This window comes from Myotis lucifugus, unplaced genomic scaffold (genome assembly GCF_000147115.1).
Source record: "Myotis lucifugus unplaced genomic scaffold, Myoluc2.0 scaffold_505, whole genome shotgun sequence".
Taxonomy (NCBI): Eukaryota; Metazoa; Chordata; class Mammalia; order Chiroptera; family Vespertilionidae; genus Myotis; species Myotis lucifugus.
Genome location: NW_005871553.1, coordinates 581,791 through 593,485, shown reverse-complemented (window position 1 = coordinate 593,485; position 11,695 = coordinate 581,791). Strand labels below are relative to the sequence as shown.

Genomic DNA, 11,695 nt, shown 5'->3' with positions numbered 1-11,695 from the left:
CAATACTGGCCAGGGCTCCTTGATTTTTTAAAATTATTTTGGGGCAACGTTGGTCAATATATTACTAGTATATAAATTTCAGATGTATAGCTTTATAATACATCTGTATACTCGATCAAATTGATTGTTTTGATGGCAATTTTGTTTCCCCTTGTACATTTATTCAGAAAACATGAAGTACTTACCATGCGTTGGGCCCATGCACAGGTTGAGGTGTATGTGTTACATGTACATATTACACAGACGGTAAAACACGCCCACGCAGAGACTCCCCACCCCGATGCCGCTGGTCACACGCTGAGCTCTGGGAGAGCGGCAGGGTCAGGGGCTGGGCCGCACGTTTGAACCCCGAGGTCCTTGGCCAGACTAATACTTCGTGACACTCCCACCTCCCTGTGAGAGGCCGCTTCCCAGCCGACGCTCCTGTCTGCTTGCTTTTCAGAAACGTGAGGATAAAATCCGGAGAATGGTTCTTTGAGGAACGGGCCAAGAAATTTCCAACTGAAGGTAAATGCGCTCAAAATCTTTACTAAATTGAAAATGATAAATTCCTCGTTTTAAAATATTGGGTTTAAAGCTTTTGAATGGAAACAACTCCACAGGGCGAGGTGACATCACCCCCCCCCCCCCCCCCTAAAAAATGGGGGGGCCAGGTTAAAGGGGTTTAGGGTATGGGAGAGGGAGACCCGATTAACCCCCCCCCCATGTGCCCACCTTGGGTCGCGGTGTTTGCCTCTCTACCCCGTGTCCCCGAAGTCTCCCCGACGCCCAGCTCCTGGGAGCCAGGTCTCCCTCCTCCGCACGTGTCCCCCAGAATCGCTGGAAGCGCCTTCGATCGGGTCCATATGTGCGCACTTTTCTCTCTCCACACCAGAACCTGTCCCGTTAGCCCCTCGCAGCCCGAGCACAAAACCTCGTTCAGGATACAAAACCTCGATCGACACGATTGCGTGAATTGCTGAAGAGCACAGTGTGGGTGGGGCTAGAACTGAGCAGACGCTGATGTTATGAAGTCACCTGTCATGACCGTGGGGGTGGGAGGGAGCAGTTGGTCTGTGTCTTGTAGACCAGGCATGTCTTATAAAACAGTCCCAAAGTCGACGTGACGGTGTGATCAGCAGCCGGGACCCGAACCCGTGGTGAGAGCTGGCGGTGCCGTGGTTATGGGGGCGCCGCGCCGGAGGGTGGGAGCGGGGCAGATAGGAGAGTACCTACAGGGGGCCCGCGGGCCCCGGCATCACACCCGCACGTACGCAGTGCTGAGCGATGGTGGCTCCCCCTCCCCGCCCCCGCACTGTGTCACAGCGGAGCCTCACTGGCCCAGTGGGAACGGGGTGCTGGAAACACTTTTTACTTTTTCCTGGAAAAGTGATGGTTTGAGGTGGAGAAATAGGCAGTTTAGCATCAACCACAGTGCGTCGTCAGGTAAAGGCCGCACGCTGGGCGGCCACGCTCAGCTCTGATCAAAGGCCCTGCTCACAGCTTGTTTCCGTGCGTGACGTTCTCCCCTGGGTTCCACTCCCGACTCTTCTTATCAAGACCCCAGGGTGCTTTTGCCGAGCGTGTAGGATCGGGCGGGGTACACCTCTAACGGGAGCTCGAGAAGCTGACCGGCCAGTGTGAGTCCCTCTAGCCCAGGGTTCTCAACCCTTCCCCGCTGCCTCCTCTCTCCTGGCCCAACGCCTTGTCAGCACTTTCCTTTAACTGCTCTCGGGCCAGGAGCCTGTGGCCCCCGATGTCCTGCCGGCCTGTTTACGGGCGGAGGCCGGGGGCGAGGCACACACCCTGAGACGGCTGCGGTGTCCCCCCTGGAGTTCTGGCCTTGGACGCGGGCGCTCGCCCCACCCGAGCGTCACCCGCAGAGCAGGGGCAGCTGGAAAGCCGTGCATCTGCCCAGCAGCTCGTGCTGTGGTTGTAAAGGTGTGAACGCGGCCCTTCTCAGCCCCGCACCCTCCGCAGAGGCAGAAAGCACGGTGCGGGTTCACACCACGGAGGGCGTCAGACGCTCAAACCCGGGCTCCCTTCTGTGCGCCCCTGGTCTTTTGCCGGGAGCACGCGGTGACTTAAATAGCATTATTCTTTCACACTCCTGGGCTGCAGGGGCGGCTTTCTCGGGGCTCAGGCTCGCACCTGCCGGCCAGTGCGGCTGGCAGGCACCGGGCTCCTCCCGCCTGGACCCCTCCACGGGGTTGCCGACCCCCCGCGGCCAGGCGCCGGCTTCCAGCTGGTGATCCTAGTGCAGTGACGGCGAACCTTTTGCGCTCGGTGTGTCAGCATTTTGAAAAACCCTAACTTAACTCTGGTGCCGTGTCACATAGAGAAATGTTTTGATATGTGCAACCATAGTAAAACAAAGACTTATATTTTTGATATTTATTTTATACATTTAAATGCCATTTAACAAAGAAAAATCAACCAAAAAAATGAGTTCGAGTGTCACCTCTGACACGCGTGTCATAGGTTCGCCATCACTGTCCTAGAGAGACGAAGACAGAGCACCGCGGCACCTTAACAACGGTTTTTATTGTGGTGGAGCACATGCAACATTAAACGTACCATTTTAACCATGGTTAGGCGTACGGTTCAGTGACATTAAGTGCAGTCACACTGCTGTGCAACCATCACCGCCATCCATCTCCAGAACTTTCCATCCTCCCACACCGACACTCTCGTGCCCATTCAGCAGTAACTCCTGTCCCCCAGCCCCTCCCCAAAGCCCCTGGAGCCTCTCTCCTACTGTGTCTGTCTCTGTCGACGTGGCTTCGCTTCGGAGCTCACCCCGTCATTGCTGCCCCATCCCAAGGTTCACAGGCCAGCTCTCTGCAGGGCGGGAGGCAAGAGTCACCACGTGTGACCATCTGTAGGTTTCCATCTTGCTCTATAATTTAATTTAGCGTAAGCACGTCCCTGTGCTACTGAGACTTCTCCCAACGTATGTTGACGGCTGGGATGCGCTCCCACTGTTCAGCCGGGCCCCTCTGGTCAGCGAGCGGCCGTGCTCGGACTTTCACGTCACAGATGACTCTGTGGTGGACGGCGGCATCTCTGCCTGTGTCCGTCGGTGGCTCCTTAGAAGAATGACTGGTTGAAAGGCTTTGATGTTTTCCAAGTTCCCCTCTGGGCAGGGTGTGCCCGGGCACCCCCGGCAGCGCGTGAGCCACCCTCTTAAGTCCTGTCCCTGGAGACACAATTTCAAATTACATTTGTGATTTTGTTCTGAATGTAAAGGTAATACGGATTCATTTTTAAAATGGACAAATGGAGAAAAGCATAAACAGTAACATTGAAAATACAGTGACTTCACCCTGAGAATTATTGTTGACATTTTGGTAGATATCATTTCTGTTCTTTGGTGAATATATGCATCTACATTGGTGAGTATGTATGTACATTTTTAGGTAAAAACTATGGATAAAGGAAATTTTATATGAGCCAAACTAATATATTCATATAATTGGGATCAAATGATCTATACAGACGTATTCTGATATCTCTTCACATAATATCGTCATCACTGTTGTTGGATAGCTAGGGAGTTTCCAGTTTTGCTGTTACATTTTTGGGAGTTTGTCATATTATTAAAGTAACAGTAAAGTGCAGTGAACACCCCTGGAGAGCGGTCTTCGGCACATCTCTGGAGAGTTCTAGAAACAGAAGGGAAGAAGGTGTTAGGAACACCACCTCGGAACGCGTGCACCTCTGTCACCAGCAGGAATTACCCTTAAAAGCAAACAACTGTCAACACAGTGAAACCACTCTGGTGGCCCCGATGCTCCCCTGTTATTTCAGTTGGAATCACCTAATTATTGCGACGGACCATTTCCGCTGCTCTGACTCTCGGTAGATGTTGAGGCTCTCAGTCCTTTGCAGTCGTGTATGCTGCACCGCGCACCTTTGCTGACATGCAGAAGCTTTTCTTGTTTGTGTTCAATTCCACCTTTTCCTGTAGAAGTTCTTTCTTTGCTTTTATGCGTAGAGACTTCTTCCTGATCCTGTCATCGACACGGTGGCCACACTTCTCTCCTCATTGTTATGAGCTCATTTACATTTAAGTCTTCACCAGGCATCAGGGGCCTGATCTGATTTTTTCTGCCCATCACCAGTGTTCCCAGTAGCGTTTGTTATGTGGTCAGCCCCTTTCCCGCTGGCTTCTAACCCAGGGCCACTCATCAGCACCGATGAGCCCTGAGCTCCCAGGGTCTCAGTCCCGTGGACACCACACTAATGCTGCCCTCGCCGCCTGCAACTCTTGGTCCTCTGTCCTAACCAGGTTTTCAGTTCTTGGAGGGTAGGAGCTGTGAGCAAATGAGTACGTGAATGGAAAAGTAAGGATAGGTTGTTTGGAGATAAAATGTGATGTTCTGTGTGGTAGCTTCCATTGTCAGAATTAGCACCTAGTAGGCACCTAAAACTGAAAAGTCAGGGTTCTTTTCTTTTATGGCACCCAGAAACCTAGAGCCAAATTTAAAGTCCAGTTGGAGTAATTCCATCATCATGCCAGATGCTTTTACTTACCTCTGTTTTAATGATCTAATTGGATATGTGCCATTTACAATAATTGCTCCAAAAATGTCCTTGAAAGTAGGCAAGGTATAAGTAATAATCCAAAGAAGAAGAATGAGATGAATTGTGGCAGCTTGTTATGCTAACCATTAAAAAGATTCGGAAACAGGAAAACTGAGCCCCAATTCCTTCTTTTGCAGGGAGATGGTACATAAAGCATTTAAACATTCTCCTTTCCTTCATTTCTTTTCTGATTAGAGACTGTTTTTCCCCCTCTAAGATTTTATAATTCAATATTTAGTGTTGTCTTTAAACAGTTCCTTAAATGCCATTGTCATGGTTTCTCTGTGGTGCGTGAAAAAGGTGGGAACGTAGGTGCTGGCCTGCACCCCGGTATTGTCCCCTCCGCCCCTCCACCCCTCCGCCGCCAGGCACCTGGCAATCTGCACAGAAGGTGTTTCCTGGGGCTTCTGGGACCCTGGCTCCGGGGTCAGCTCTGAACTATTTTCACCTCAAAGTTCCTGACTCGGTGGGACCGGTGGGGCCCAAGGGTGTGTATTTCCCAAGTTCCCAAGTAATTGTTTTCACGCACTTCAAGTTTGAGAGCCACCGGGAAAGTAGCAAAGCTAATGCACAGGTACGATGGTCATTTTCTACATCACTGCTACCCAGAAACCTGAAACAAGACATTTATTCTAATCCCCTTGGTACTTGCTAAGCATATAGAGATAGCGCCCTCTTCTGGCTCCGTGCTGTAAATGCGCGTATTTTACAGCCAGGGCGTTTTTATTGCTTCATATTTGAGCTTTAAAGCAGAAAAATGACAATATTGCCCCACTGCCGTGGCTCAGTGGTTGAGCATCGACCTATGAACCAGGAGGTCGCGGTTCGATTCCCGGTCAGGGCACCTGCCCGGGTTGCAGGTGTCAGCAGGCGCAGATGAGAGAGACTTTCTGCCAACAGGACTGTCCACCTCTCACTGATGCTCGCGCTGTGGGAAGGCATCGGCTGTGAGTCATGGCTGTGCGATATCTCCTTTAACAAAAAGTAAACATTTAGTGCTTTTTAAGGAAATGGTGTGTAAGAAACATCTGAGGAATAGAAGAGAAAGAAACTGAAAATAAATGGCAAATCGGACAGAGCTCCTGGGCAGCACCAGGTTCCGATTCTGCAGGGCAGGGCTTGGGGCTCTGCATTGCCGAGGAGCACCCCCTGGAGCTGGGGAGACCCTGGCCCCCTGGAGCTGGGGAGACCCCGGCCCACACCTGGGGCAGCAGGGACACGGCACACTAGGACCTGTCAGCCCAACCGGGCCCTCTGCCTGCTGTATGTCCTGTGAGCTAAGCTAAAAATGGGTTTCACATTTTTAAATGGTCAGAAAGTCAAAAGAATATTCGTGACATAGAAAGTATGTGAAACTCAGTTTCAATGTCCAGTTTTGTCAGATCCCAGACACACCACTCTTTCATCTTGTCTGACTGCTGTCACAGGGCAGTTGAGTACTTGGAACAGAGACCCTACATGGCAGGGAACCTAAAATGTTTACTAGTTGACCTTTACAGAAAGGGTGCACCCACCCTAGCCAGGGTGCTAGGTGGTTAGAGCGTCGGCCTGCAGACTGAAGGGTCTGGGGTTCGATATTGGTCAAGGGCACATGCCCGGGTTGTGGGCTCAATCCCCAGTAGGGGGCGTGCAGGAGGCAGACGATCAATGATTCTCTCTCATCATTGATGCTTCTATCTCTCTTTCCCTTTCCCTTCGTCTCTCAAAATCAATAAAAAAATTTGTATTAAAAAAAATAAAAATAGATTAAAAAAATAAAAAAGAAAGCTTGCACCCAACTCATAGGCCAAGGGTGCAATAGCCAGCAGGGGGCAGCAGAGAGCTGTTTCCAGGCCAGTGTTGACCTCAGGTTGAGTAATTAGAAATGTGGCAGAGGGAGAGGAAGCTATGATATGGGCCTGCGGTAGAAATGCCTGGGCAATTAATACGAGATGAAGTGGGGGTAGGTAGGAGTGAGTAGGCAAGGCCGGGGTAGGTAGGGCAGTCAGAAGCGATTCTGTTGCTGGAGCAGAAAGACAAGGCCTGCAGGGTGTTGGCAAGCAGGCAGAGAGGTGAGGCCGGACGGGTGCGGAGGCCCAGGAATGCTGTGCAGGCCTTGGACTTCAGGAGGAGGCAATAGGGAGCCACTGAGGGGCGTTAGGTGGTAGAGTGATAGCATCGCATCTGGGGGGACGGACTGTAACTCTGGTGGCTGTGCCCCTGGGATGCTGTTGCAACAAACAATCCAGGGTCCAGAGGATGAGGCAGAGCAGCCGCAGTGCAGGTGACAGCCCGACCGCGGGAGGGCTCCGCGCTGTGCCTGGGATCTGGGCTTTGTGGGCCAGGCTGGAGAGCCACGTTGCTGTTTTTCTCCCTCCTGCCCATTTGCTCTCTGCTGTCACAGCCGCCGTGACGCCGCCGGCGGGAACCTTTCCTCTCGGTGGCTCCTGCGGATGTGGCCTCGCCCTTGCAGGCTGGCCTTGCTAGCTCGTTTCTGTCTCAGGGCGTGTGTCTTCATGGGGGAGGGCGCGCAGACTTCCATTAGAATCTGGTAAGCACCACGAACCCCCGGAAAATGTGCGCGGCCGGGGGCTCCGCATCTGAGATGCTGGCAGGGCCTGCGCCTCCCTGAGGCCCGCCCAGTGGAGGACCCTGCCCAGGGCCGCACAGTTCAGGGTCGGCTGGGGGTCAGGGGGCAGCTGACTGACTGTCAGACGCTGTCTGGCCCCCTCCCAAAGGCCTCCTTGCCCACCCTGCTTCTCTCACCACCTGCCCTTCCTCCTGTCTTACGGGGAGGATTTGAATACGTGCCGTTCTTTGGGGTCAAACCTCCCGAACGCTCAGGACGGGAGCTGGACAGACCCCTGGACGGCAGGCGGGTGGCTCTGCTGGTGTTGGGCTGCCTCCCGGGCTCCCTCCACACACTGGGCCAGGGAACACTGTGTTCACAGAACTCTGACCACGCGAAGCTCTATCTTGGGGTCTTAATACTTCATAAATCCCCTTTCCTTGGAACAAAAAGAGCTCTGTGTTAGATGCTCTTGTTTAGGAAATTATTCGCCTCTATAGCTAGAAATAAGGAGATTACATTTTTTAAAAGATTAATTTAAGCTCCACAACAAGGAACATTTAAAGGGAATATAGTCATTCAATTATAAAATATTTCCAGAGAACAAAATAGAAGCTTGGAAGCCTGAACTATTTTTCAAATTCTCCAGATTTAGAAAATCGAATCCAATATCAACTTTTAATAAAAGCAGCCATTCCCAGCAATTATTATGGTCTCTTTGTGTGTGTGTGTGAGTGTGTGTGTGTAACAATAGCTTTACTGGAATATATGTTAGATAGCATAAATTTCATCTCTTTTAAGTGCGTAATCTAATGATTTTAAAGTAAATTTATAGTTATGCAGCCATCACCACAATCTAATTTCAGAGCATTGCTATCCCTCCAAATCTTACATTTTCATTGTAAGATGTGACATTAGAAAAATAGTCACTTTATTACTTCTTGCATTTGCATCGTCTGAGTTATACCCTCACTAACACGGACCTTTGCTGGTATCTCTCCAGGCAGGCCCGAGACCGCCGGGGCTAAGCTCCTGCAATCTTATCAGAGACTGAGGTGAGTGTCGTAGACAGACAGGCCGCCCTGGAACAGACCCGCTGGGAGCTGAGGTCTCTGCACTTTCAGAGGTCACTGCTTTGGAATGTAACTTTTTTTTTTAATGATAAAGTACCTGGAAAAGATTCAGAAATATTTCCAGATTCTTATGAAAAGCCTTCTAGACACTAGCATGGTGTTTTCTCACCAAATGTTCTGTTTTGTTTCTTAAATTCTCCTGAAATGTCCTAAGGAAACAAAAAGTATTATTTTTGATGGCACGTTCAATGAAATTCTAAACCGAGTCTTTGCTTTTATGAATCATTCATGCCGCCAATATCTTCGAATAAACATTGGTGGACGTGAATAATGGCCTGAGTGAGGAGAACTTCTTTTTAAAGAAAATATATTTTATTGATTTCAGAGAGGAAGGGAGAGGAAGAGACAGAAACATCAATGTTGAAAGAGAATCATTGATCATCTGCCCCTTGCACGCCCCCTACTGGGGATCAAAGCCTGCAACCCGGGCATGTGCCCTGACCAGGAATCAAACTGTGACCTGGTTCGTAGGCCAATACTCAACCACTGAGCCACGCCAGCCGGGCAGATGTTAACTTCTTTACACAAAATTCCGAACAGCGGCAGCCTGGATGCCGGCAGGCGCACGCCTGGTTCCCCGGCGCCCACCGAAGTGTCGCCGGAAGCTCCCACCAGCAGCTATGTTTTGGCCACGATGAGATTTTCCAATCTCAGGACTTTTTCGCTTGTCACGCCCCCATTCCCCCCTCCCCCCCCCAATGCTTGTCACACAAGTTTCTGATTTTTCTCGTGGTGGATTTTTACATCCATGACATTTCTGGTGCTTCTGCCCGTGTGGTTTCCAGAGGGACCATGCCATAAGGAACACGCGTGTGGCTTCTGGATTCAGAGCCGCCAGGCCGCCCGCCGGGCCCTGAGCTCCCAGCTGTTGCAGGTCGCGCAGGTGACGAGCACGCAGACACTAGTCCGCACCTGCTGTTCCACATTCAGATCCCGGACTTCATGCCCTGCGCCCAGCAGCACATCCAAGTGGGGCTCTGCTAAACGTGAGGAAGTTAAAAACACACAAAAAAGCCCCAAAGATAGAGAACTTCAGTTAGAGGAGGAGGAGGAATCTTGTGTTTGTAAGACTGATTCTTGCATCATTTATAACCCATTTCTTATCCCTGTATTTTTCCTCAGCAGCAAAATTTCCGTGGTTCCTCCCACCCCACCTCTGCTCAGTGAGAGCTGGTGCAGTGGCAGCCCTGGCAGGGTATGTGTCTGCTCTGTGGGCTCCCCGAGGAGGAGGGTGGGGGACGCAGAGGGAGAGAGGGGGGCTGGGAGGGTGGGTGGAGAACCCCAGGGCAGAGGGAGCAGCTGTGGCTGGAATGGTCATGAATGAGGCCGATGATGGAGGGCTGATTGGGGGTCGGGAAGTGCTTGGCTCTGCCCAGTGTCTGTGCCACCACCAGGCTTTGGGGACCCTGGACCATCTGCATTAACAACTGACTCATCTGCTTCTACCCCACATCCTCACCTTCACCCCAGGCCCTCTCCTGTACCCCATGTCCTCGCCTGCACCCCATGTCCTCACCTTCACCCCACACCCTCTCCTGAACCCCATGTCCTCACCTGCACCCCACGTCCTCACCCACCCCATGTCCTTGCCTGCACCCCACACCCTCACCTGCACCCCCATGTCCTCACCTGCACTCCTGTCCCCATCTCTTTCCTTTTGTCTTTTCGTGGCCTCTCTCCCCTCACTGTGCTCGGCCCCATGGATGTGGGGTCTGTGGAGGCTCCGTGTGTCTGAGGGCCTTCGGGGTCGAAGGGGAAATGCAGGTGACTCACAGGAATGCGAGAGTGGGTGCCTCTGGAAATGTGTGTGTGTGTCTCTGATTGTTGGCAGGGGCTAATGTAGACCGGGGCCCTTTCTGTCCAAACAAATGAACCCTGTGATTTTGGGGGAGCTCCCTGGGTTCCCCCCTGAAAGGTGGAAGTAATGATACTCATCTGACTTGCCTCCATGACCGGTGTGAGAAATTAACGAAAACATGCCTATGCCGTACTTGGAAACTGACGTGCCATGGAGATGTATGGTCTTGATTATTTTCATTATTATTATCCTGTGAACGCAAGGGAGTAACTATATCTACATAGAGAAGGATACACACTCTGGGGAGAGAAAATATGCACATTCTTTTATTTCAAACCGAGATGCTGGAATGACCTTCAAATCCTGCTCTACTTTCTCCTTGAGATTTTAAATTCTCCAAAGATCTTTGAACAGCACTGCGCTCAGGACATATTTACTGGATGGATGGATGGATGGATGGATGCATGGATGGATGCAGGGACAGATGTGTGCATGGGTGGATGGATGAATGGGTGCATGGACAGATGGATGGATGGATGGATGGATGGATGGATGGATGGACAGATATATATATAGATGGATGGATAGACGGATGGATGCATAGACGGGCGGATGGATGGATGGACAGATGGATGCATAGATGGACAGATGAATGAAACTTGCAGAGGGAAGTGATCTCTTTTCTGTTGTTTTCTCTTCCTTTTTCTTCTTCCCTCTTTAGTTTTGGAGGCAGAATTAACCCTTGGCTTCAGGCTGGTCACCTTGTGCCTGCTCCACTGTCAACCCCTATGACACATGCGTTCTGCCGGGTTGGCATCCCCTCTGCGTGGAGTGGGCATGAGGTTAAAGGAGCAGGTTACTTGGGTACAATCTTTAAGCCAATGAAATGTCAGGCGGTATTTCGTAGAAGTCATTGTTACCTTGTCAACAACCTCTCAATCATCTCAATCACGCTCCTTCCTTTAATGTGGTGTCAAAACTCAGAGAGAAGCTGAGTAAAGAGGATACCTGTCCCTCAGGAGGACAGTGCCCTCTCCACTCCAGACATTTAGGCACCCACTCCTGCACGCACCGAGCACCCACACCTGCATGCATCAGGCACCCACTCCCGCACCCACCGAGCACCCACACCTGCATGGACCAGGCACCCACTCCCACACCCACCGAGCACCCACACCCACCGAGCACCCACACCTGCATGCACCAGGCACCCACTCCCACACCCACCGAGCACCCACACCTGCATGCATCAGGCACCCACTCACACCAAGCACCCACACCCACCGAGCACCCACACCTGCATGCATCAGGCACCCACTCCCACACCCACCGAGCACCCACACCTGCATGGACCAGGCACCCACTCCCACACCCACCGAGCGCCCACACCCACCGAGCACCCACACCTGCATGCACCAGGAACCCACTCCCCACACCCACGGAGCACCCACACTTGCATGATTAAGGCACCACTCACACCAAGCACCCTCACCCACCGAGCACTCACACCTGCGTGCATCTAGCACTCACTTCACTAAGACGGGCACCAACGGTGCACGTACATCTCAAAAAACCCACACCCAACGAGAGCACACTGGCTGGGACTGTGGACCACTCTGCTTCATGCGTAACCAGCGAAAATAGAGGAGC

The 11,695-nt window shown here is 51.6% G+C and overlaps 1 protein-coding gene across 1 annotated transcript in view; it reads left to right on the top strand.

Annotated features, from left to right (window-relative positions):
• The first annotated feature begins 444 nt into the window (after nucleotides 1-444).
• Nucleotides 445-11,695, top strand: part of LOC102425298 (synaptotagmin-like protein 3) — a 29,529-nt gene continuing 18,278 nt past the window's right edge. Inside the window, exon 1 of the mRNA XM_006103767.3 lies at nucleotides 445-507. The gene's annotated coding sequence lies outside the window, so the exon portion shown is untranslated. The remainder of the gene's footprint in view (nucleotides 508-11,695) is intronic.